This window comes from Oncorhynchus kisutch, linkage group LG24 (genome assembly GCF_002021735.2).
Source record: "Oncorhynchus kisutch isolate 150728-3 linkage group LG24, Okis_V2, whole genome shotgun sequence".
Taxonomy (NCBI): Eukaryota; Metazoa; Chordata; class Actinopteri; order Salmoniformes; family Salmonidae; genus Oncorhynchus; species Oncorhynchus kisutch.
Genome location: NC_034197.2, coordinates 11397000 through 11419654, shown reverse-complemented (window position 1 = coordinate 11419654; position 22655 = coordinate 11397000). Strand labels below are relative to the sequence as shown.

General features: G+C 42.2%; 1 protein-coding gene across 1 annotated transcript in view; it reads right to left on the bottom strand.

The window, feature by feature from the left end:
• The window catches only part of tshz2 (teashirt zinc finger homeobox 2), a 43948-nt gene that overhangs the window by 3992 nt on the left and 17301 nt on the right, over positions 1–22655 (bottom strand). The gene's annotated exons all lie outside the window — the stretch shown is intronic.

The window sequence follows — 22655 nt, the reverse complement described above, 5'->3', positions numbered from 1 at the left end:
GAGGATCAACGATATGGACGGACATAATGCCTGTACTAACACACTGCTGGTGGTCAAACAGCTCCTTGTGATTCACGGCGGGCCATTGACTTAGTGCTGTGTCAAAGGTTTCCCTGCCTCATGTTGAGATGTTTACAACAATCGTTTGACCAATGACTGACAAAATGCAATTGATTTCTCCTGGGGTTTTACTAAGTGTTTTTGCAAATGGCCTATTCCAAAGTGATGAGTGTCTCAAAACTGCAATGAAAAAGTGTACGCTTTCTCTCTTGGATAATATTTTGCCATGTGTGGACCTACCAGATTGTGTTGCAGCAAATTACACAGACATAGATATTCTAATTTCTCAGAAGTGTTCTATTAATAAATTAAAAAGCCCGAGCCCTGCAAGATGAGAGGGGTTTACTTCAATTTCATATGTTTTTTGGGGGGCTGAAATATATCATTTCTCCATTTAAGTGGTCACAGAGTATCTGTTACAAAATTATTTGACAGACAAATTGTGTTGACAGACAAATGTAAGTGCTTTATGCTAAATAAAACCTAAATATGGCTAATTATTAACAAATTATATTGTTATTCACAGCAAAGAAACAGTGCTATGTTTGAAAATAGATGTACTTATTATAACTAGATCATTATCTAAAATACCAAGAGATGGTCACGTCGTTATATTGCCCTTGACAGTCTCGTAAACAGCAATTATCTATTTCATTATTCACCTGTTCGTTCACACTCATAGGGCACAAATGCTATTACATCAATTAACTGATAATTAAACAACAGTATTTTTTAAATCAGTAACCATCATCTAATTTGTATTACTTGCGATACAGCATATTAGGCTATTTTGATGAGGTTGGTGGATACGTTAGTCAAAAGGTAATATCAGCAAAACTATAATCAATACAATACAATCAAGATATTCTCTGTTGATTAAGTTGCCAATCCACAATATGGATTCACAAAACACATCAACAGCAGTCACAACACTTTCGAAGAGACATCTTACAGTATATGCAGTTTGTCAGCTTTGTCATATATACTGAACAAAAATATAAATGCAACATGTAAAGTGTTGGTCCCATGTTTCATGAGGTGAAATAAAAGATCCCAGAAATGTTCCATACGCACAATTTTTTATATTTTTATATCCCTGTTAGTGAGCATTTCTCCTTTGCCAACATAATCTACCCACCTGTCAGATGTGGCATATCAAGAAGCTGAATAAACAGCAGGATCATTACACAGGTGCACCTTGTGCTGGGAACAATAAAAGGCCACTCTAAAATGTGCAGTTTTGTCACACAACACAATGCCACAGATGTCTCAAGTTTTCAGGGAACGTGCAATTGGCATGCTGACTGCAGGAATGTACACCACAGCTATTTCCAAATACTTGAATGTTAATTTATCTACCATAAACTGCCTCCAACATAATTTTTGAGAATTTATCAGTACCTCCAACCAGCCTCACAACCACAGACCGTGTGTAACCAGTCCAGCCCAGGACCTCCACATCCAGCGTCCTCATCTGCGAGATCATCTGAGACCAGCCACTCGGACAGCTGATGAAACTGAGGAGTATTTCTGTCTGTAATAAAGCTCTTTTGTGGGGGAAACTTCATTCTAATTGGCTGGCCTGGCTCCCCAGTGGGCGGGCCTTGCTCCCAAGTGGGTTAAAGGCCCGTCCATGGCTGAGCCCCTGCCCATTCATGTGAAATCAATAGATTAGGGCTGTTGCATGTTGCATGTTGCGTTTATATTTTTGTTCAGTATATAATCCGTTATGTCCTCTTCAAATTCATGTTTGAAAATGTGCATTTTGGGAGAAGTTATGGCAGATGTGCTTTTAGTTAAATATAAATAGGACACAATGGCCTTGTCCAGGCACTTATGCATTTCATGTGGGTAATATTTTTATTTTGAGTTAGGGGCACTCTATGGAGTGGAATGTTGAATGTAAGTAGCACTCAGTACACTGGGTCGGCCCATAGAATGTAGAATGTCATCCTCCTTCGCATTCTGAAAATAAGCCTTTTCTATCAATATTTCACAAGTGCCGCAGGAGAAACCCTGGAGGTGAACTCCTTGCCAGCTAATGGATGAAGATGGAGATGGGACTCAGCCTTTCAAAACAAACATGCAGAATGGGGCCTTTGTGAACAAGGAGACATGCAGCACACCAGAGGTTCCCCAATGCGCCGTGACCCTGATCTACCGCAGGAGAGATTTCTGGATTGGCCAACCGAGATCGTTGATGGTCTCAAAAACACCCTTCCAGGGTGAAGAGGGAGTGAGTTTTGCCAGAGTACTGAGACATGTTTTATTGATCGTTTTATATATAGTTCTCTGTGAAAAACGAGAATAATATCGGCTCTGACAAGCTTCTAGTTGATGTCTTCTCTTTCGAGTCTTGAGAGAGACTATGGACAGAAGTCAATGTAGCATAGCTTTTCTTGCCTAGTTCAAATGATTGTAGAACCTTTAATTTCTGTCTTCCTTAACTGAACATTGACTGATAAAATGTGCATTATCAAGTCAAGTTTCAAGAGGTTGTCAAGCATGGTCCTATGGAAAATCAATGGAGTAAAGATGCCCTACCGTATAACTGAGTTTTCCATGATAAACGTGCATGCTCACGATTCTGTAAAATTATCCATCCATATGTAACATTTACATTTGAATGATTATTTGAGGCTGTAATACAGTATACTGGTGAAATATTGCAGATATAGCCTAAACTGATTTTCTTCTTCATGGGATACTTTATGGAAATAGCAAGCTCTTATAACTAATTAACGGTTTAGGAATTAGCATGAATAAATATTTAACTAAGAGACACTCCGCAATCATACAGCAATGGAGCATGCGGACACACATCCAATAAATGGTTATTTCATGGCAATTAGATGATACGATTTACCACGTTCAAGTAGCTTTATCTACCCTGCCATAGAGCACTATGAAATCCAGCAATGCTATACAAACAAAAAGTGAATCAAGATAATGTCATTTTATTTTTGATTGGTGTTGACTGAACGCACACATTATGATACAGATTATCACCTGCAGTTTATTAAATAATAATTACACCCAAAAAAATGTTTCCCCAATAAATGGTTTGACTGACAAGACTGATTGCCATATAACATTAGCATAATCACTCATTATGCTATGGATATATTTCCAGATGACAATGACACAATTAACAGCAATTCCTGCCATTTTGCCCCTTAGATCAGAAGTTCTATACATCCAAAGGCACCAATTAAACTTCGGCAGGGGTCACTCCACCCACACGTCTACTTCCACACTATCCACCACTCCAGTTTGCCAACCCTTGGTTGATGCCAAGGAGCATGACTCTTCAATGCAAGATCAAATGCAAGGGCAGAGACATTGTGTAAGCTAGGGCCAGTCTACAAGACCTCATCTCTGACATGAAGAGAATACATGTGTAGCAATAGAACCGTGGAATATCCTACACGAGCAATAGATTGTCAACATAATTCCTGCAGTTATAGAATTATAACTGTCAAAATACGAGACGTAATACTACAAGTACATTTTATGATAATTTGTATGACTTTTATTCATTATTCCTAAACTTCAAACTAAGCCTACTGACCAAATGTTGTGACTTTAGTATGTTAAGGGCAGCATTCAGTTCAACTAGGCTTACAAAATAAGAGGGCTGGCACGCCAGGAATTAGATTTAGCATGTCATAAAACCCCTGTAAAGCCTCCAATCTGTGTCACTACAAATGTATATATTCAGACAGGAGTATGCAGAGGTGAAAAAACCTAGGGTGTCCACCATAAATCAGCTACTTGAAGTGATAATAACACGAATCCGTTTGAACAAACTCCTGGCACAGCAAGGCCTGAATATCCAGGAGTGGCAGCCGGTGTGGGAGTCAAGTGCAATTTTACTCAATGTTGAGAGCACAGCTAACTGAATGGGCAGTGGTAGTAGTTGTATAAGAAATCATGTTCTCATACTTACAGGAATTATTGGTTTTCTGTTAAAGCTATACTGAATGGACAACAATATGAAACATTTTAAAATGTACCACTAGAACTTTACGTTTTTCATTCAATCTACTCTCAACACAGGACAATCAGAGTGCAGAAATTTGTCAGTACGTTTCCCCAGTAACAGTATTCAATGTCCACTATTAGCCTGCTATTAACTTTTGTAATGGCAAAGATATCAACATTTATCCCATGGAAGGTCAACATTTCCCTTATTAAAGTGACAAGGCAATGTGAGTGAGCAGCCTGAGGGGTTTAGCTAATGGACAGCTTGCTTGTAATACCCTGCGATACTCTGAATATCCCAGGAAATACTATCTCACAGAACATTGGGTAATTCATATCTGCAAGTGCCAGGTCTGCATGTCTGTGCCACTTTCCCCAACTGCTCTCCGGTTGTCTCAAGCTACAGTTTTCCCTGCTCGCAAATCAATATCTCTTTTTAGTTCTCATTGATTGCATGGCGGTGGGACTGACCTAAGCAGGACTGTTATGACATTTCTAGATTTCCCCCTGTCCTTGGAACAATCAATTACACGCACATTGCAATCAAAACCTCTTTGCAAAATGAACCTGCTCCGTGACATTTTCATCTCCCGGATTTATGCCACGCTAGAAAAGAAAAAAAAAACACAGCAGACCCGTCCGTCTACGGTGTCCCACATAAGAACGTAGCTTCTACACGTTAACAAAGCAGGTCAGGCAAGCGAAGCAATCAACAGACATCTCCCAGCATGCTAGAGTCCAATCTTCACCCCATCCTCTGGAAGACTGTTGTCGATATACTCGTAAATGAGCCTTCTAATTCGCTGTCACCATAGATTTTTGCTATATGATTAAAGTAAGTAAGGTATGATGTAGGTTGCTTTTCAGAATCCTATAGAGCTGGAGAGCTCAGACGTTTGGAGGGAGACACTACTCAAAACGAGGCTGTGGGGGGGCCAAACACACTGTACTTTAAGGTTGATCAAAGATCTGCTAAAACTATACTTTTGTTGTTGACGTCATACTGTCTGCAAGATGGCTACGCACCTACCAGGGTTTCCGTTACGAAAATGTGGCGCTGGACATTTACCGCAAGACTTTAATTTACCGGACATTTGAGAAATATACTAGACCCATATCTATCGGGTGCGTAACCTGATTAGGTCGTCCACCCACGATGCTCAGAATGACAGAAATCACATTATGAATATGGTAATTCATATTAACAGAACATGCAAGTTGATGATGCAACGATGTGAGTTCTTTCTTACCGAATTCTGATGCTCACTTTGAAGGTGTTAGAATGACTGTACACATTTACTTTTCCTCAGCCAACAAGACACGTAACGAACAGCAAAATCAGCCTATGTCAGTCTACTATCCCCCATAGTAGAAAAGTTTACCTATTCTATTGGTCAGCTTGTCAAGAAAGAAATAGCCTGTTCCAAACAGACTTTGGGACAGTTGTGGGACGATAGATCCCAAATTCATACAACTAGCAGGCCTAGGCAACATAAAGAGTCTGATGCAACAAATCAGAACATTTAGCATAAAGCGAAGCAACGTGCACAAAGCAGTAGGCTACACGCGAATATTCGTTCAATAATGTAATTACTGGGAAACCCGTTGCCAGAAGCGCATCGCACATGCAAACGGTTTCATGTGACAGAGATTAAAATATCTGTTTTATATTCCGAGAGAGGAGAGATCTAGTATGCAATAACTAGCATTGGTTGCTAATATGACTAGGATTGTGACTTTGGCTACTGGACAATGAAAGAAAGTTGATATAAAATAATTTCCTCCATGGATATGATTTTGGCTAGGCTACTTTGAAGCAAGGTCAGACATGCCTCATAATATGTAGTGAAACATTCCGGTTTCAAACAATTAAAATATGTTTTCAAAATGCATACTGCACCCAGCTCATTGCAAAGCGGCGTGTAACGTGCTAAATAAGCTTGCCTTCTACTGCCTATGCATTTGATGTTTACGATGCTGTAGCTCTCGTGCTGTCCGGCTAACGGAACCCCCGACATGACAAGGTTTGTCATCATTATGTGCAGTATTAACTTCTGCTGGATGCACAAGGCAATCATAAAACTATCTGAACCCAACATGCCAGAGATGTAATATTTGACAGAGATGTCAGTCAGGTAAAGCCAGGTGTTACGGTACGCTGTTTTTATCAAGATCAGTCTGAGAGCAGGATACATGGCCGACATTGCATGAATTCATTCTTAACTGATCACATACCGTAACATTGTTGTAAAGCAGTGAACTCTGTAAATACACTCCTTCCTTGTTTCACGTCAAGGTAGAAGACAAATACTCCCCCAAGTGAAGGATACTGTCTATAAAGTAAGGAAATAATCATTGAACTTACAGTAAGTTATTGTCTCTTATTAATTATTACTAGAAGGTAATACGAAAAATAAAAAAACATTTATCTTTATTATTTGATTGTGAATTCAGTAGGCCTACATAACTTTTATGACCTTTCTCACCACCTAGCCTAATGTGTTAAAACGTTTCCTCATGACCCCTGCTGGTTTATATAGCGAGATACAATACGTCAACCCCACAGTCATAGATACACCCAGAACAACACTGTTATGTTACCAACAACCATAAGATGCAGTCAAACAGTGGTTTAAATGCTGTAAAAGGAGTTTAAAAACCTATCTACCTTTCCACAAAGTGGTTATGTTAAGATCTCTCGGAGGGTACTGCCGCAGTGCAAAACCATACGACTCAGAGATTAGTGTTAATTTTTGTATGCATGAAAGGGATGTTACTTAAAGTGCATTACCTACTTCACTAAACAGGGGCTATTCATGCAGATAAATGCCTTGCTTTCATACACCCGCACATTAAATATTTAATAGTCTAATATACTCAAATAGAGAACCTTACCATTTCAAACCAGACAACATGGACAATGTGAAGAAAGGCAGATTGTGAATTTTGCTTAAGGCAGCAGGATGTACTGGGAAGGACTCATACCCAGATTAATATGATAGGATCACAGATATGACACCATATCCTACCATCTGGCTGTTCATTTGGGCAAAAATGATCACAATAATTATGGCAATTAATCAAAGAATGTTTTTTTTTTCACAAACCAACATTCTGTTCATTAATGAGGGTAAAAACTACTTGAAAACGTGACTCTACAACCTTGATAGCAGCCTCTTTGCAATGTCTATAACACATCACAACCCTAACATGCTGCTAGCGTCGCGTTCGCGAGCGTTTCAAAATAAATGCATGTTATTCAATCATTATTCAATCATTGCACTCACACCGCTCGTGTGCGTCAACGAGCGTCTGCGTGTCCAGGTGCTAAAATAGAACTTGGTTCTATTTGTGATGCTTGACGTGCTGCAAGTCCCGCCTCTCCCATCTCCTCTTTGGTTTTTAGGACCATATACCCACGTGAGTGATTGAAAGATGAACTGAGGTCCACACTCCATTGCAGTTGGTGGTGGTAATGCACCTTAAAGTTCATTGCCAACTGCAATATAAAGTCCAAAAAAGAAGAATGAGGAAAGATTACTAGAAACAAACTCGGTTTACCCCTTTACCTGTGGATTAATTGTCGGAGTAGAGGCCCTTGTGCATTTCAGGTAAAATAACAACCCAACGTTTATATCTCAGGAAATATTAGCTAGCATCAGCAAGCTAGCTAGCTAAATTGCCATAAATGTTCAATGCTTTTTCGACCTGTCCCCAAAATAATCTAATTGGTTCAGAGTTCGCTTTGATATTTCAACCTGCGTGTACTGATCGCGTCTGGTGTTGGCAGACAAAATCAACATGCATGCTATGGTGAGCGTTCTGGTCAGCATGTAAGATGGCTGTGTTACAACGCTGTAAGAGAAAAATAGTAGCAAAAACAGCATGCTTAATTGGAGATTTTATCTTTTAGATTTTGGGAATTTCATGTTACAAAATACAAATGCTGGTATTTGCTAGTGTCTCTCCATCGATATTAATCACAATTCTTACTTAGTCACATCAAGCTGTGGCTGCCATCCTACAGTAGCTCCAGGAGTCCCGTCCCTCCCTCCATGATGTCACTGAGCGACGCTGCTCTTTTTGATGCCTGGCTGCTAGAAGCTTCTGCTCCAAGACGCATCACTCGGCCCGCTGCCTAATTGGAAGTGAGCGGCGGGAGAGCATTCCAATCTGCACTCCAGCACCTAAGTCATCATTTTGAGCGTGCCACGGTGCTACCGCCAGCCGCCATGCCGCCTGCCTGCCACCGCCACACAGGCAGTACTATTGCTTCATGTTGCATCTCACCAGAAGAGTGGGGCCACCCTTTCAGGGCTGTCAGGAGAGGTTTTACACCCCTTCACCAAAAAACATGGATGGAACCACGTGAATATTGCCTCACTGGCAGTGGCACTGCTGTCCAAGTTCAAGGATTTAGTTTCTGGCAAAAGCTAAATATCCTTTCTTAGAAAAAAGAAAACTACATTTAATTATGAACAGCAAAAATTGTCAACATAACACGTCCCTTTTTCAGGACCCTGTCTTTCAAAGATAATTCCAAATAACTTCACAGATCTTTATTGTAAAGGGTTTCAACACTTTCCCATGCTTGTTCAATGAACCATAAACAATTAATGAACATGTACCTGTGGAACGGTCGTTAAGACACTAACAGCTTAGACGGTTGGCAATTAATGTCACAGTTATGAAAACTTAGGACACTAAAGAGGCCTTTCCACGGACTCTGAAAAACACCAAAAGAAAGATGCCCAGGGTCGCTGCTCATCTTCGTGAACGTGCCTTAGGCATGCTGCAAGGAGGCTTGAGGACTGCAGATGTGGCCAGGGCAATAAATTGCAATCTCCGTACTGTGAGACGCCTAAGTCAGCGCTACAGGGAGATAGGATGGACAGCTGATTGTCCTCGCAGCGGCAGACCACGTGTAACAACACCTGCACAGGATTGGTACATACAAACTTCACACCTGCGGGACAGGTACAGGATGGCAACAACAACTGCCCGAGTTACACTAGGAACGCACAATCCCTCCATCAGTGCTCAGACTGTCCGCAATAGGCTGAGAGAGGCTGGACTGAGGGCTTGTAGGCCTGTTGTAAGGCAGGTCCTCACCAGGCATCACCGGCAACAACGTCGCCTATGGGCACAAACCCGCCGTCTCTGAACCAGACAGGACTGGCAAAAAGTGCTCTTTGCTGACGAGTCGCAGTCTTGTCTCACCAGGGATGATGGTCGGATTCGCGATTATCGTCGATGGAATGAGCGTTACACCGAGGCCTGTACTCTAGAGCGGGATCGATTTGGAGGTGGAGGGTCCGTCATGGTCTGGGGCGGTGTGTCACAGCATCATCGGACTGAGCTTGTTGTCATTGCAGGCAATCTCAACTCTGTTCGTTACATGGAATACATCCTCTTCCCTCATGTGGTACCCTTCCTGCAGGCTCATCCTGTCATGACCGTCCAGCATGACAATGCCACCAGCGATACTGCTCGTTCTGTGCGTTATTTCCTGCAAGACAGGAATGTCAGTGTTCTGCCATGGCCAGCGAAGAGCCCGGATCTCAATCTCATTGGGCATGTCTGGGACCTGTTGGATCGGAGGGTGAGGGCTAGGGCTAGGGCCATTCCCCACAGAAATGTCCGGGAACTTGCAGGTGCCTTGGTGAAAGAGTGGGGTAACATCTCACAGCAAGAACTGGCAAATCTGGTGCAGTCCATGAGGAGGAGATGCACTGCAGTACTTAATGCAGCTGGTGGCCACACAAGATACTGACTGTTACTTTTGATTTTGACCCCCCCTTTGTTCAGGGACACATTATTCCCTTTCTGTTAGTCACATGTCTGTGGAACTTGTTCAGTTTATGTCTCAGTTGCTGAATCTTGTTATGTTCATACAAATATTTACACATGTTAAGTTTGCTGAAAATAAACGCAGTTGACAGTGAGAGGATGTTTCTTTTTTTGCTGAGTTTAATTAATAAACTGCATTTAAATTGACTTTTAAAAAAACAACTACATTTGTATTTGAGTAAGGGAGAGAGCTGCTGCCCAGTCCAGCCCAGAGTGCTGCAGCTTTCTACTTTCTCTGTCACTTGGTTTTTGAAGAGCTTGTGACATGGCTCTCCAGGAGCGACATGATGAGGTCTGATGGTTCCTTTCTGCAGAATAGCAGTTTACCCCTCATTCACCCTTATCAGAGAGAGAACCCATCATCTTAATGTACGCCACTCATCCAACCCTCGCATATTGGAGCTGACCAGTCAAGCAAACAGGGAGGAACTAATAAAAGACCATCTTGCTTCGGTTCAAATTTCCCTGATTGAATGTCAGTCAGGAATGTTTGCGTGGCTTGGCAGGCAGGCAAGCAGGGTAGGGGAAAGTGGGCCATCGTTTAAAGGACCACTGCCTCATACAGATTAGGCCTTTGTTCAAAGCTTTTATGAGCCACTGGCTGATAGGAGTATGTGACAATCTATTCTACACTTGTCTGATTGGACTGGGAGTTTATGATGCCCAGCAGTTCTACCACATACAAACTCATTAAAAGATCCACAATAATTTAACCAGGTCATTTGATTGCATATGTCTTTTTATATATGTGGATATATTTTGGTTTTAATCTTTTTGGAATATGTTCCAAAATGAAATCAATTAAATTATATTTTGGTCCATTTCTATATGATGTGTGTAGTGATACAGTGTGTTTTCTCAATAACATATATCATATCAGAGAGTATTCAACATGTGATAATACAATATGAAATAAAAATGCCGGTGGTGGTCCATCTCACTCCAGACATAGAGTGCATTCGGAAAGTATTCAGACCCCTTGCCTTTGTCCACATTTTGTTACATTACAGCCTTATTCTAAAATGTTTCAAATTGGGTTTTTTCCTCAATCTACACACAATACCCCATGTTAACAAAGCAAAGAATTTTTGAAATGTTTGAAATATTACCCTTTACTCAGTACTTTGTTGAAGCACCTTTGGCAGCGATGACAGCCTCAAGTCTTCTTGGGTATGACGCTACAAGCTTGGCACACCTGTATTTGGGGAGTCTCTCCCATTCTTCTCTGCAGATCCTCTCAAGCTCTGTCAGGTTGGAATCAAGTCTCTCCAGAGATGTTTGATCGGGTTCAAGTCTGGGCTCTGGCTGGGCCACTCAAAGACATTCAGAGACTTGTCCCAAAGCCACTCCTGTGTTATCTTGGCTGTGTGCTTAGGGTTGTTGTCCTGCTGGAAGAAGAACCATCACCCCAGTCTGAGGACCTGAGTGCTCTGGAGCAGGTTTTCATCAAGTATCTCTCGCTACTTTGCTCCGTTCATCTTTCCCTCGATCCTGACTAATCTCCCAGTCCCTACTGATGAAAAACATCCCCACAGCATGATGCTGTCACCACCATGCTTCACCGTAGGGATGGTGCCAGGTTTCATCCAGACGTGACACTTGGCATTCATGTGCCTTTTGGCATATTCCAAGCGGGCTGTAATGTGCCTTTTACTGAGGAGTGGCTTCAGTCTGGCCATTCGACCATAAAGTCCTGATTGGTGGAATGCTACAAAGATGGTTGTCCTTCTGGAAGCTTCTCCCATCTCCACAGAGGAACTCTGGAGCTCTGTCAGAGTGACCATCGGGTTTTTTGGTCCACCTCCTTGACCAAGGCCCTTCTCTCCCGATTGGCCGTGTGGGCCTCTCAGTTTGGCCGTGTGGACAACTTTTTCCATTTAAGAATGATGGAGGCCACTGTGTTCTTGGGGACCTTCAGTGCTGCAGACATTTTTTGGTACCCTTACCCAGATCTGTGCCTTGACACAATCCTGTCTCAGAGCTCTATGGACAATTCCTTCGACCTGATGGCTTGGTTTTTGCTCTGACATGCACTGTCAACTGTGGGACCTTTATATAGACAGGTGTGTGCCTTTACAAATCATGACCACAGGTGGACTCCAATCAAGTTGTAGAAACATCTCAAGGATGATCAATGGGAACAGGATGCACCTGAGCTCAATTTCGAGTCTCGTAGCAAAGGGTCTGAATACTTATGTAAATCAGGTATTTCTGTTATTATGTTTAAAACATTTAAAAAAATATATAAAAGCCTGTTTTCGCTTTGTCATGATGTGGTACTGTGTGTAGATTGATGAGGAATTTTTATTTTATTTAATAAATTTTAGAATAAGGCTGTAACGTAACTAAATGTGGAAAAAGTGAGGGGATTTGAATACTTTCCGCATGGACTGTAGGACACTCGCTGTTCCATTTCCTCTTCCCCCTGAGATAAGTGAATGTATACAGTCACAGTTACAGCATCATGAACTTTACATGAGCCAAAAAACTGGCCATCAACAACAGCAGACCTCAGTCAAGGTCAAGCCTAGCCTGATGAATCTGATACTGCAGCTGCCTGGACAAGAATGTGTATTCTATTAAAACAATCTGCATTTCACTAACTCTCCCTCCCTCCTCTGACTCTCTATGGATCCTTCATTATATTCTGGATGGGATCTAGCCTAGGCATTCCCTTATACAAGCAGTTTTCAGAAAAGGGAGGCTTTTTTTATATTCCAAATTCATTAATAGTGGATTGTTTTTAATGAAGGGAAGAAGTGGCAATGAGGCTACACAGTAAATTTGCAACAGAAGCGTGGTACTGTCAGATGGTTTCTTGTGGGACCAAAGGCTGTTTCATGGCAAGCGTAAAGGGGAGAAGCAGACCCGCCAAACCTGCAGCAGCTCTGGGGGACGAGACGAGCTAAAAAGTAAGAAAGGCAGAAATGCTTCAAAAACACTCTGCCTCCATCCCATTCATTTTAAAGGCAAATTTGTTGTCAAATGTCCTCTTGCAAAATGATTAGGGCCTGCTGTTTTTCTGAAAAGCGTAAACTTTGGGATTTGCCTGGCGCTGCATTGTCACTTTGACAGCCCGTTCTGAGAACAATGGCTGCCCAAATAGTGAAATGTGTTGGCACCCAATCACTGAAAGTTTCCTCTCAATACAGGCTGGCTTCTTTCTGCTGTTTGTGGATATTCGGTAGCATTGATATCTAGATGTTGATTAGAATGAAAAAAGAAACACGCCAGTGAATTGAAGCTCCCTGAGGAGGCACATCAGCTATTGTTGAGAGATTGACAGTCACTCCATTGAGTCAATGTTTCAGTTCATAAAAACCTATTTCTATAGGAGCTGCTTAAAGAGTGCATTGTTGGAGTGTACGCCTCGGTTTGTAAATCAGTAACATTTAAAGTAAAGCAATATCATTTAGTGGTAGGGGCCTACCACTAATACTGTTTTCACTACAAAAAGAACTGTACATACCATAACCTTGTAACCCTGGCTACATTACTTTAGGATGATATTATTTTAGGTTGTTTGATATTCTAGAGTTCAGTAATATTTGTATGTAACCGAGTGAAAAAAAAAAGAATCTTATAATTTAGAGGGTGAGGCAGTGGAACTAACAGCCAAATACACATAGAACATCTGAGTAGGCTACGTGTATTATTACATGCATATAGAGGTGTTCCAATAATATCTCCATTGCAAAGTTAGTAAACCTACAACAACACAAATGTTGTCTTTGCGCTATATCCTCATTTACCCTGAGCTTCTCAGCAGTGACATTTCTGTGGTGTTCAACCGTAATGGAGGAGGAGGAGGAGGAGGAGCTGCCTGCCTGACGAGTGCAGGGCCTTTTTTATTCATTGGTTCATTTATTGAAAAGAAGGTAGGCGGATGGACGAGGCAGTGGAACGGAACCGATACCCCGTGTGGCTGTAGCTTTTGAACTGAGGGAGGGAGGGAAAGGAGGGAGGGAGGGAGGGAAAGGAGGGAGGGAGGGAGGAAAAGGAGGAGAAAAAAAAGGTTGAGAGGAAGGCGGAGACCAGAGCAACAGAGGAACGTTAATGGAAATGAGTGACAGGCTTTCAGGATGATTTACAACGGGTGGCGCGCCGGCAGAGCCGGAACTTGATGGATGATCCTGAAAGACGGAGACGAACCATAAATCATGTCTTTGAATCATTGACAGAGATAAAGGAGAAGGAGGAGAAGCGGTGGCATTGACGTTCATTCTTCCAATAATGTACATTGACGAGTTACACTACGGAGCCTTAATTAAAAAGTGAACACGGCGGGTTCTCTCTCTCTCTCTCTCTCTCTCTCTCTCTCTCTCTCTCTCTCTCTCTCTCTGGCGATATCAATGGTAATTAAAGATGTAGTAGCTTCCCTGTCCCCTCTCCCTGCTCTTGTCCCGTATAGCCGCATCCTCCGGCTTCCCAAAGCACAGCGGACAGATTAGATAAGTGCACTGCTTAAAGATAATGTCACTCCTCAACAATATCAAGGAGGTCCTACTCCATTTGTTTTTACGTGTGGAAACAGACCCGGCAACACACACTGAGAAAAACATACAGCGGGCCTACACACCTACACAGTGATAATAGCGTGGAGGTACACACTAACCGTTTGTTTGTCACATGCGCCGAATACAACAAGGTGTAGGCCTTATTGTGAAATGCCTATTTACAAGCCCTCAAAAAACAGCATTGTTGGTTAAGTAAGAAAACAGTTGCAATTTAAAAAAATAAATAACACAATAGAATAACAATAAAGAGGTCATCTGTATACAGGGGGTACCGGTACTGAGTCAATGTGCGGGGGTAAAGGTTAGTCGAGGTGATTGAGGTAATATGTACATGTAGGTAGGGGTAAAGTGACTATGCATAGACAATAAACAGCGAGTAGCAGCAGCGTTATAAAGGATGTGAATGCAAATAGTTTGGATAGCCAATCGATTAACTGTTTAGCAGTCTTATGGCTTGGGGGTAGAAGATATTAAGGAGCCTTTTAAGACGTAGACTTGGCTCTCCGGTACCGCTTGCCGTGCGGTAGCAGAGAGAACAGTCTATGACTTGGGTGGCTGAATTTTTAGGGCCTTCCTCTGACACCGCCTGGTATAGAGGTCCCGGATGGCATGACATATTTGGGGGGAAAAAGCTGATTCAATAGAGTAATAAACATCAGTTCAGTCTTTGACCACAGGGATTGGCTCTATGGAAGAAAACAAAGCTAGAAGAACCCTGGAGTAGCAGTGAGGCTGAATGAGTGCCATTCCACATCAGCTGAGCTCTGTTAAAGTGTACACAATGGAGCACCGAGGTGAAAGTAATCCTAAACATCTGCCGTATGTGTCCTACAAGCGCACACTGTTTGTTCAAGTTCTAGGAAAGGTATTAGCAAGCGGAGGAAAGAGAGGGACATCAATTCATGCACTAGTTTCAGGGATTCAGAATGCAGGCGAGATCTGCTGTGCGTTGTGTCACTGCTCAGGCAAACAAAATGGAGACGACTGCTCCGGGTAATGCTAACACTTAGATTTTTGGAAGATTAACAGCAAGGGGATTCTCTTATGGATGCTTTAACACACTGCGACATCAGGTAGTGCCCCGGGGGCGCATTACCGTGTGGGTTGTTGCGTGTGCGCGGCCTACATGGTGAGTATGTAGCAGGCCTGGTGGACTGTCCTAAAGTGTCCTATATTCAATGTCTGTAGGAGACTGGGGAGAGTTGGGATGTATACTGGGTGTGGGGATTTTCACCGATGTTGCCGAAGGACAGACAAAGCACTCTCACTCCAGCTGGGGGAAAATCTATTTTGGCAGGCTAAAATGGAAATGAAGACACAATGGCCATCAAGAGTTGAAAAGCTGTGACAGTAGAACTCATATTGGTGACTACTTGTGAATATAGTATACACAAGCTCACATGCACACTGACACAAACAGCTTTTCAAACGCAGTAGTAATCATTTTCAGGTGGGATTTTGACATTGTATATCAATCATGTTTGATCCAACAACAGAATCAAGACAGTTTGATGGACAACAGAAGTAATTGCTTGTCAATTCATCTGTTTCAGTTTTCCTTTCTCTGTTTTCTTATTGCAGTCCCGGCTCATATTCTTTTTTTTCTTCTTCAAATTCAAGCCACTGAGGGAGTGCTCAGAAGTCAAACAAATAGCATATCTCCTACAAAATAAAAAAGAATAATCCACCGTATGTCATAACACTGGTGGTAGGTGTATTCTGTACAGAGAAAACAAGCCCATCAAAGAAGTGCTGTCCAGTTGAATGAAAGAAAGAGCTTAACGAACCTCTGTGAGTGTTGGAGCAGTCATTACTTGACTCTGTGACTCTGGCCCCTGTGATCTTAAATGGTCTTAAAAGATGATCCATACAGTAATGAAGCCAGTTCTCCTGTTGGCTCCCAGCCCAAAGTGGAACATAATCAAAGTGAAGTCACATGGGGATAATACTGTAGCCCTGACTACTAAACCACAGTGATTTCTTCCTTGTCGTATTTATCTTACAATTTACCAAAATGTCTGTTCTCGATAAAGCATCCTGAATACTTGTATTCAATGTATCCTGAATAATACTGTTTTGTATTCAAAGAGGCAAAATCATATTCAACGAGCCCTACCCACCAGCAGGCTGAACTGAAGTCTACTGCGTCGGTGCAAATGCAGCATGTAATGGCTAAGGCTAAGGCCCACCCTGTCCCTCTTCCTGACTCCTCTGCTCAGCTCAGACCACCCTGCTCGCTGCATGGCTGTGGCTGTAACTGCACGTGACAGGATGATGCTGCTCAGTCCTTGGATCCATCGCATTGTTTTTCCTGGACCGTGGTGAAAGCAAATAGCAGCTTAAGGGCCCCGGCACTCACAGTAAAAACCAAAAACCCGTGGAGTCATTCATCAAAGCGTCAGACAACCTACCCCACCTACAGTACCTCCCACCCCCCAAGACATGGCTATCTCCCCCCACTCTGGGTTTTAACTAGGACTCCAAATAATTCCAGAAATGACAAATGATACTTATAGCTCTTGCCTGTGCTGAATCAATAAGCATGCAGAACAACTATCCATCTTGAGAGGTATTGACAGCAGCGGCTTGACCAACATTGGTGGCTTTATTCAGGAGTAGGATGCGGAGGGAGAGAGACAGTACACACAGTAGATGAATAATATTATACAGTTCCAAATCCAGCCTTTATAAACAAACCTTTTTTAAAAATGGCAGCCGCCTCGAGATAGAAGTGTAAAACAGTAAAACCTCACAATGCAACGCGAAGGAGAACAGGCCATGTCCTCTATCCTCCCACTAAACAAGGACGACTATCCATCCATTCGTGGAAATAATGTGACCCGCTGAACTGGGACAGGGGTTATTTTGACAGGAGCACCTGCACGTGTTTACATGGCAGTTTGTAGCTGGGCTATGAGCTGATGGGCACTGATAGGGCCCCTCTTCTCTCCTCTCTGGGGGTGTCAGTCCTATATCAGAGCAGCAGCTGACAGATAGCACTTCAGCCCAGCTTTAGCTGCAGCTCCCCTTGAGGGGCTGTGATTGATGACTAGCACTGCCACCTAGATCCATTTTCTGCTCCAATCTGACTCTTCTACCCCAGGTAGCGTAGCTGGTGGATACCCTACAAAATCTGTTATTTTTAATTCCCTTTTCTCTTCTTCCGAAATTCAAGGGTTGTTTTAGTGAAAGAGCTTACAAACACAGTCACCGGAAAACATCTAGGTTAAACAAATTATTTAAACTCAAAGCTTGCTAGTGAATCTTGATCTTCTACAGCATTTAGAACCGCAGGATGTTCAGAACAACAATACCATTAGTACTGAAAATGTTTGGACCCCAGACCCCTGCAGGTCTAAAGGCATTTAAGAACACTTAGCTTAGCCATCTGGTAGACAATTACACAGGAACAAACACTCCGCCTCAGCAAATAAGGCTTGGGTCATCAATCACAGAGGATAGCCAGAAGTTCAGCTGCTATTCCTCTAATGATTTAATAACCCCATGAACTGAAGTCCTCTTTTCTACTCTCTACAACAAGGTTTCACTCAACTGACGAGCGACACAAAAAAATAAACCATCGCGTCCAATTGGTGGGGGTTCGATTCTGAAAGAAAGCTGTATTTTAGAGTTTTCATTTTCAAATTGGGATATCAGCTATCCGCAACAAATGTGAATAGCTATACTTTGAAAACAAAACCATTTGTTTTAAGACACAGCCCACGATAATGAGTATGCCAGTGAATTTGCAGCATTATCATTATCTTAATGTGCAACAGGCAACAAAGATAAAAATGGAACTTAAATTGTAGCACAGGGTTATAAGTCAAGGAATTTCAAGCATTCATTGTTTTCCGTTTCAAGCAGTTTACTTAATTAACATTTGGCCCATGCTTTTTAATTGCAATCATGGTTCCCTAAGGGATTCATAAGGGGGCTGTGCAGTAATTGCGAACGTTTATATGAGTTGGTGACACATTCTCAACCCTCCATGGTGAATTTTCAGAGTAGAAAACAGATAGACCAGCAGGTTGATTAGTCATGCCTGTCTACGGAACATCAATACACTAGACACCAGGAAGAAGATGTTCTGTGGCTCCATTCCTTCCACTGTAGTAGTGTTATGTTAATACTGTTAGGATACTTACAGTTCATACACAGTATGTTACTGTAACACTGTAGGGAAATTGGATAATGGTTTGATCCTGTGAAGGCAGTGGCTAAAGGCTGAACAAACCGTGTAAACCACCTATACATGTTTTATGCAAGGAGGGTGTTTCTGAGCCAATGAGAATTCATTGGGTTGTTTCTGGGTTGTGGCCCAGGCCCGCATGGAGACTGTAGAAAAAAGTAGGCCAGCACCACACTACAGTCCTCTAGTCTAGATCTCCTCTGGTACACGTGTCACCTGCTCGCCTGCCTGCCCATGTGGCCCAGTTGAGACGTGACTTGAGCAGGTCTGGCAAGAACCAAATGTTTTCGTTTACCTCAGGGGCGGCTACACTCTCCTTCAGCAGGAAGTGGCAGCCTTACATGTCAAGATACCGGCCCCAGACTCTACTGCTACCTGAAAAGGTTGTGCACTCTGAGTTGGGTTTAGAAGAGTCCCCGACACACCTCTGCACTCAGTGCGAGTGAAGGTTGTGAAGGGAGCGACGATGTCTGTCTACAGTGGCTAATAACCTGGTCTGATGTTTGTGTGTCTGATAAACAGTGTGAAGTAAACCCAGGAAGTTAATGGCACAATTGGACCTTAGATACAAGTCAATTATGCCTTTTCATTGAACTTAGATTCTAATACTGTATGTAACAACATAGTGAAAACTGAACATATTTTCAATCAAGTGCACATTCACAGTATGATCAGGTTTGCTTATGTGTTCACCAGATTTGATGGATCTCTATTCAGCCGGGCAGCAGGGGATGGAGGTACTTTATAACCTAAGCTCAACACATTTATTTCTAGCTGAGGACTTGGTGACAGCACATTTAACATTGTGATCTCCATATGAGAGACAGTTAACACTGTTGACAGTTGAAAGGCTCTGAGCATGCAATTTCCTATAGGCCTACAGTATGTTCGCGTCATTTGTCATTGGATGGCGACAGAGTATCACTTCCTGATAAAACCTTTAGTTGGACCAATAAACTTAGATTTGATTTTGGGGGAAATAAGATGAACAAAGATTGCCTTCCACATTCCAGTAAACCCACAAAAACCAATAAAGTGGTGGTTAAGGGGGTTTTCTTGATGGGGTGGACACAAGAGGAGGGTTGGGGGTTGGGAGGCTGGGTCTGTCTATAGAAACCTGATTCATGATGTACTTAGTTCAGTGTGTGTGTTCACAGGTTTCAGGGATTTACAGTCAATTAGAACAGCAGGGGTAAAAAGGGGAAGGGAAGGAGGTATTTGTCTGAGAATAAGTTACGGCTTGACACATTTATTTCTGCTACTGCAGCTGAAGACTTGGTGACAGCGCATCAGAAAAGATTTTGTGTGATCCCCCATATTCAAAACGTGAGAAACGGTAAATGCTGGAGACAGCTGGAAAAATATTCCAAAAGAGATGAAAATGCCTGCAGCTCCTCATCTTACAGTTGGTAGTGTGTTTTGATTGTTTCGAGTATGTTAATGATTATTCAATGTTTGGTATGTGTCAATTAAACAAAAACCTACCACAGAAACCACTGGATATCAAAACAGTTTACAGATATCAGTTCAAATCAAATAAAACATTTCATAATAATACCAGTAGCTCTATTTGATAACTAATCAGAATTCAACACACCTGGGCGTTTTCACACCCGACAAGGTACTGCTATTAGCCCCTTCAAATGTTATGTAATTATAAGCAGATGTTAGAAAATGATTGTGATACCAAGATCATGCTAGATTGCCAACCCAACAAGTACTGCAATGTTCAGTTGTGGATCTACCAGCAGGCTGAAAAATCCTACTGCTAACGACATGTCACAAGCCTTCTGTCTCCATTGAGATATGAAAACTCTTAAATCTTCTTTCTGGAGACATTGAGTGATTGAGCCAACCAGTGCAACAGGGCACAAAGTAACATCTAGGAGAGGTACTACTCATATCCCCCTTTGAAAAACTCCAGCGTTTAATGATCCCCCACTAAGGAGAATCCACACACCTCCGAAAGAATTCAAAATCTCTTTTCCCACAGCCTCGTTCAGCCTTTATGATAAATGACACCCGTCATTCCGCCGTTGCCAAACAGCACAGAGGGGAATTGTACTGATATATGATTCACAAGAACAGGAAATAAACTCTCCCTTTCTCTATTGCTGCGTCTCTTGCCAAGTAGGATGGACCTGGACAGTGTCAGTGCTCAGGCTGAAAGCTCAGCTGAAGAACTGAGGCACTGACTAAACCTAAAAAGGAATAGACAACAGTATCAAAACCTGAACTCTACCCTTTCTCAAAGGCTTGAGCTGTTACTAACTGATGACGAGAGCTGGCTCATTGTTTAAAAAAAGAAAATCCCTAACAAAAGAATGTATGAGAACAAGCTGAGGAAAAGACAGAGAAAAAAATTATCAAGCTGGCTTGAGCAACCTAAAGTACGTCATTATAAAATACATGTTAAAAAAAACATTTGAGAAAGAGCAACCTCCTCCTGCCCTCAATTACTATAAAGCAAGTCAGGCTAATTACCGCTCCTTGATTATCTCAGATTCCTGTGTGAGTGAGTGAAAGAGTGAAGAGGAGAGATAGAGAGAGAGAGATACGAGAAAAAGCAAGAAACAGAGAGAGAGAGAGAGAGAGAGAGAGAGAGAGAGAGAGAGAATAGAGAGAGAGAGAGAGAGAGAGAGAGAGAATAGAGAGAGAGAGAGAGAGAGTCCTATTTGAAATTGAAAGTTAGCAGGGCACACAACAAATTGTATTGATATTTTATAGTATGTGTGAGGCTAGGTGAAGAAACATTTATCACACAATCTACTAAATGTTTTTATGATGTTTCTCCACTACATCCGTGGTAACAATATGATTAAACACACCGATTTTCACATTTCATAAATGTATGTACGTTTTTCCCCATAAATGTAGGCCTAATATCAGACAAAACCCCATTTGCTCTGTGTTCACAGTGCTGCTTCTATGCTGTGTGTGGCTGTATGACTGCTCCTGCTCGGCCTGCTTTAGGAGTAGAGCCCCTTCAGGCCAGCCAGCCAGCCCAGTGCTCTGCTCTGCTCAGCGGTATGCCTCCCACTCGGGCACTGAGCACAGGGATGTGCCCAGGGCCAGGAGCAAGAGCACTCAATCATCCAGACAGCGACATCCTTTCGCCATCACCATCAGAGGGGCCCCTATGGGGGGACGGGGATATTTATTAGCAGCACGTTCAGACACACGCCCATGCGGCTTGCGATTCCGCTGATATACTACCGGCTGGACTGTGGGATGGAGACATATAGTTCATCTACTCCTCATCCCAGAGTCAGAACTCTGGAAGTGCTCCTCAGAGCTTTGTACTGCAGGTTGGATCAGCCACATGTAAATCTGTTCAGGATATGTTGTTAGGATGTCTGACTTGAATTGATGTAATAGTTAACACGGACGTTGTTAACAACGCCTTTAAAAGTGAGAATATGTTGACCAACAAAATACTTAACTATCTGTGATGGTAAATAAGGGCAAAAATGTTTCCATTGCTGTGATGCATCTGTATTATCACTAAGTGCCATTTTGTGTTTTGATTGCATCAATCTAAACATAGATGAAAAAAAACTTGATTTACCTCAGAGTGTTGTGTCGGTATCTTTCTTTACTTATATTTCAGCGAGTAGAGTGAGACCAACGGAAACCATGTATATAACTGACAGTAGGAAATGAATTGGAAACGGCTTAAAACTGTTACTATCAAGAAAATGCTACTTTGCACCACAAGGGGTTTCTTTCCTCCGGGCGGGTGGGTGGGTGTGTCGAGGGATTAAAAAAAAGCCATAAAAATGTCTCTGTAATGGCATTAGTAGTGTTTCACTGCCTTTAAAAATGTTGAGAAAAACATCTGCTTTGCATTTTTCACTCCCTCTGTAGTAATTTGTCTTCCAAATGATATCTTTGTGAGCACTGATTTAAATTGCTCTCACCGTTTTTTTAAAACAAAACAAAAAAAGTATCAAAAGTAATTTATATAAAACATACCGTATGATATTAATCGTACAATGGAAAATTGTTTCACTCCCACACCTGAGATAACTATATGTGTCTACTACTATTAC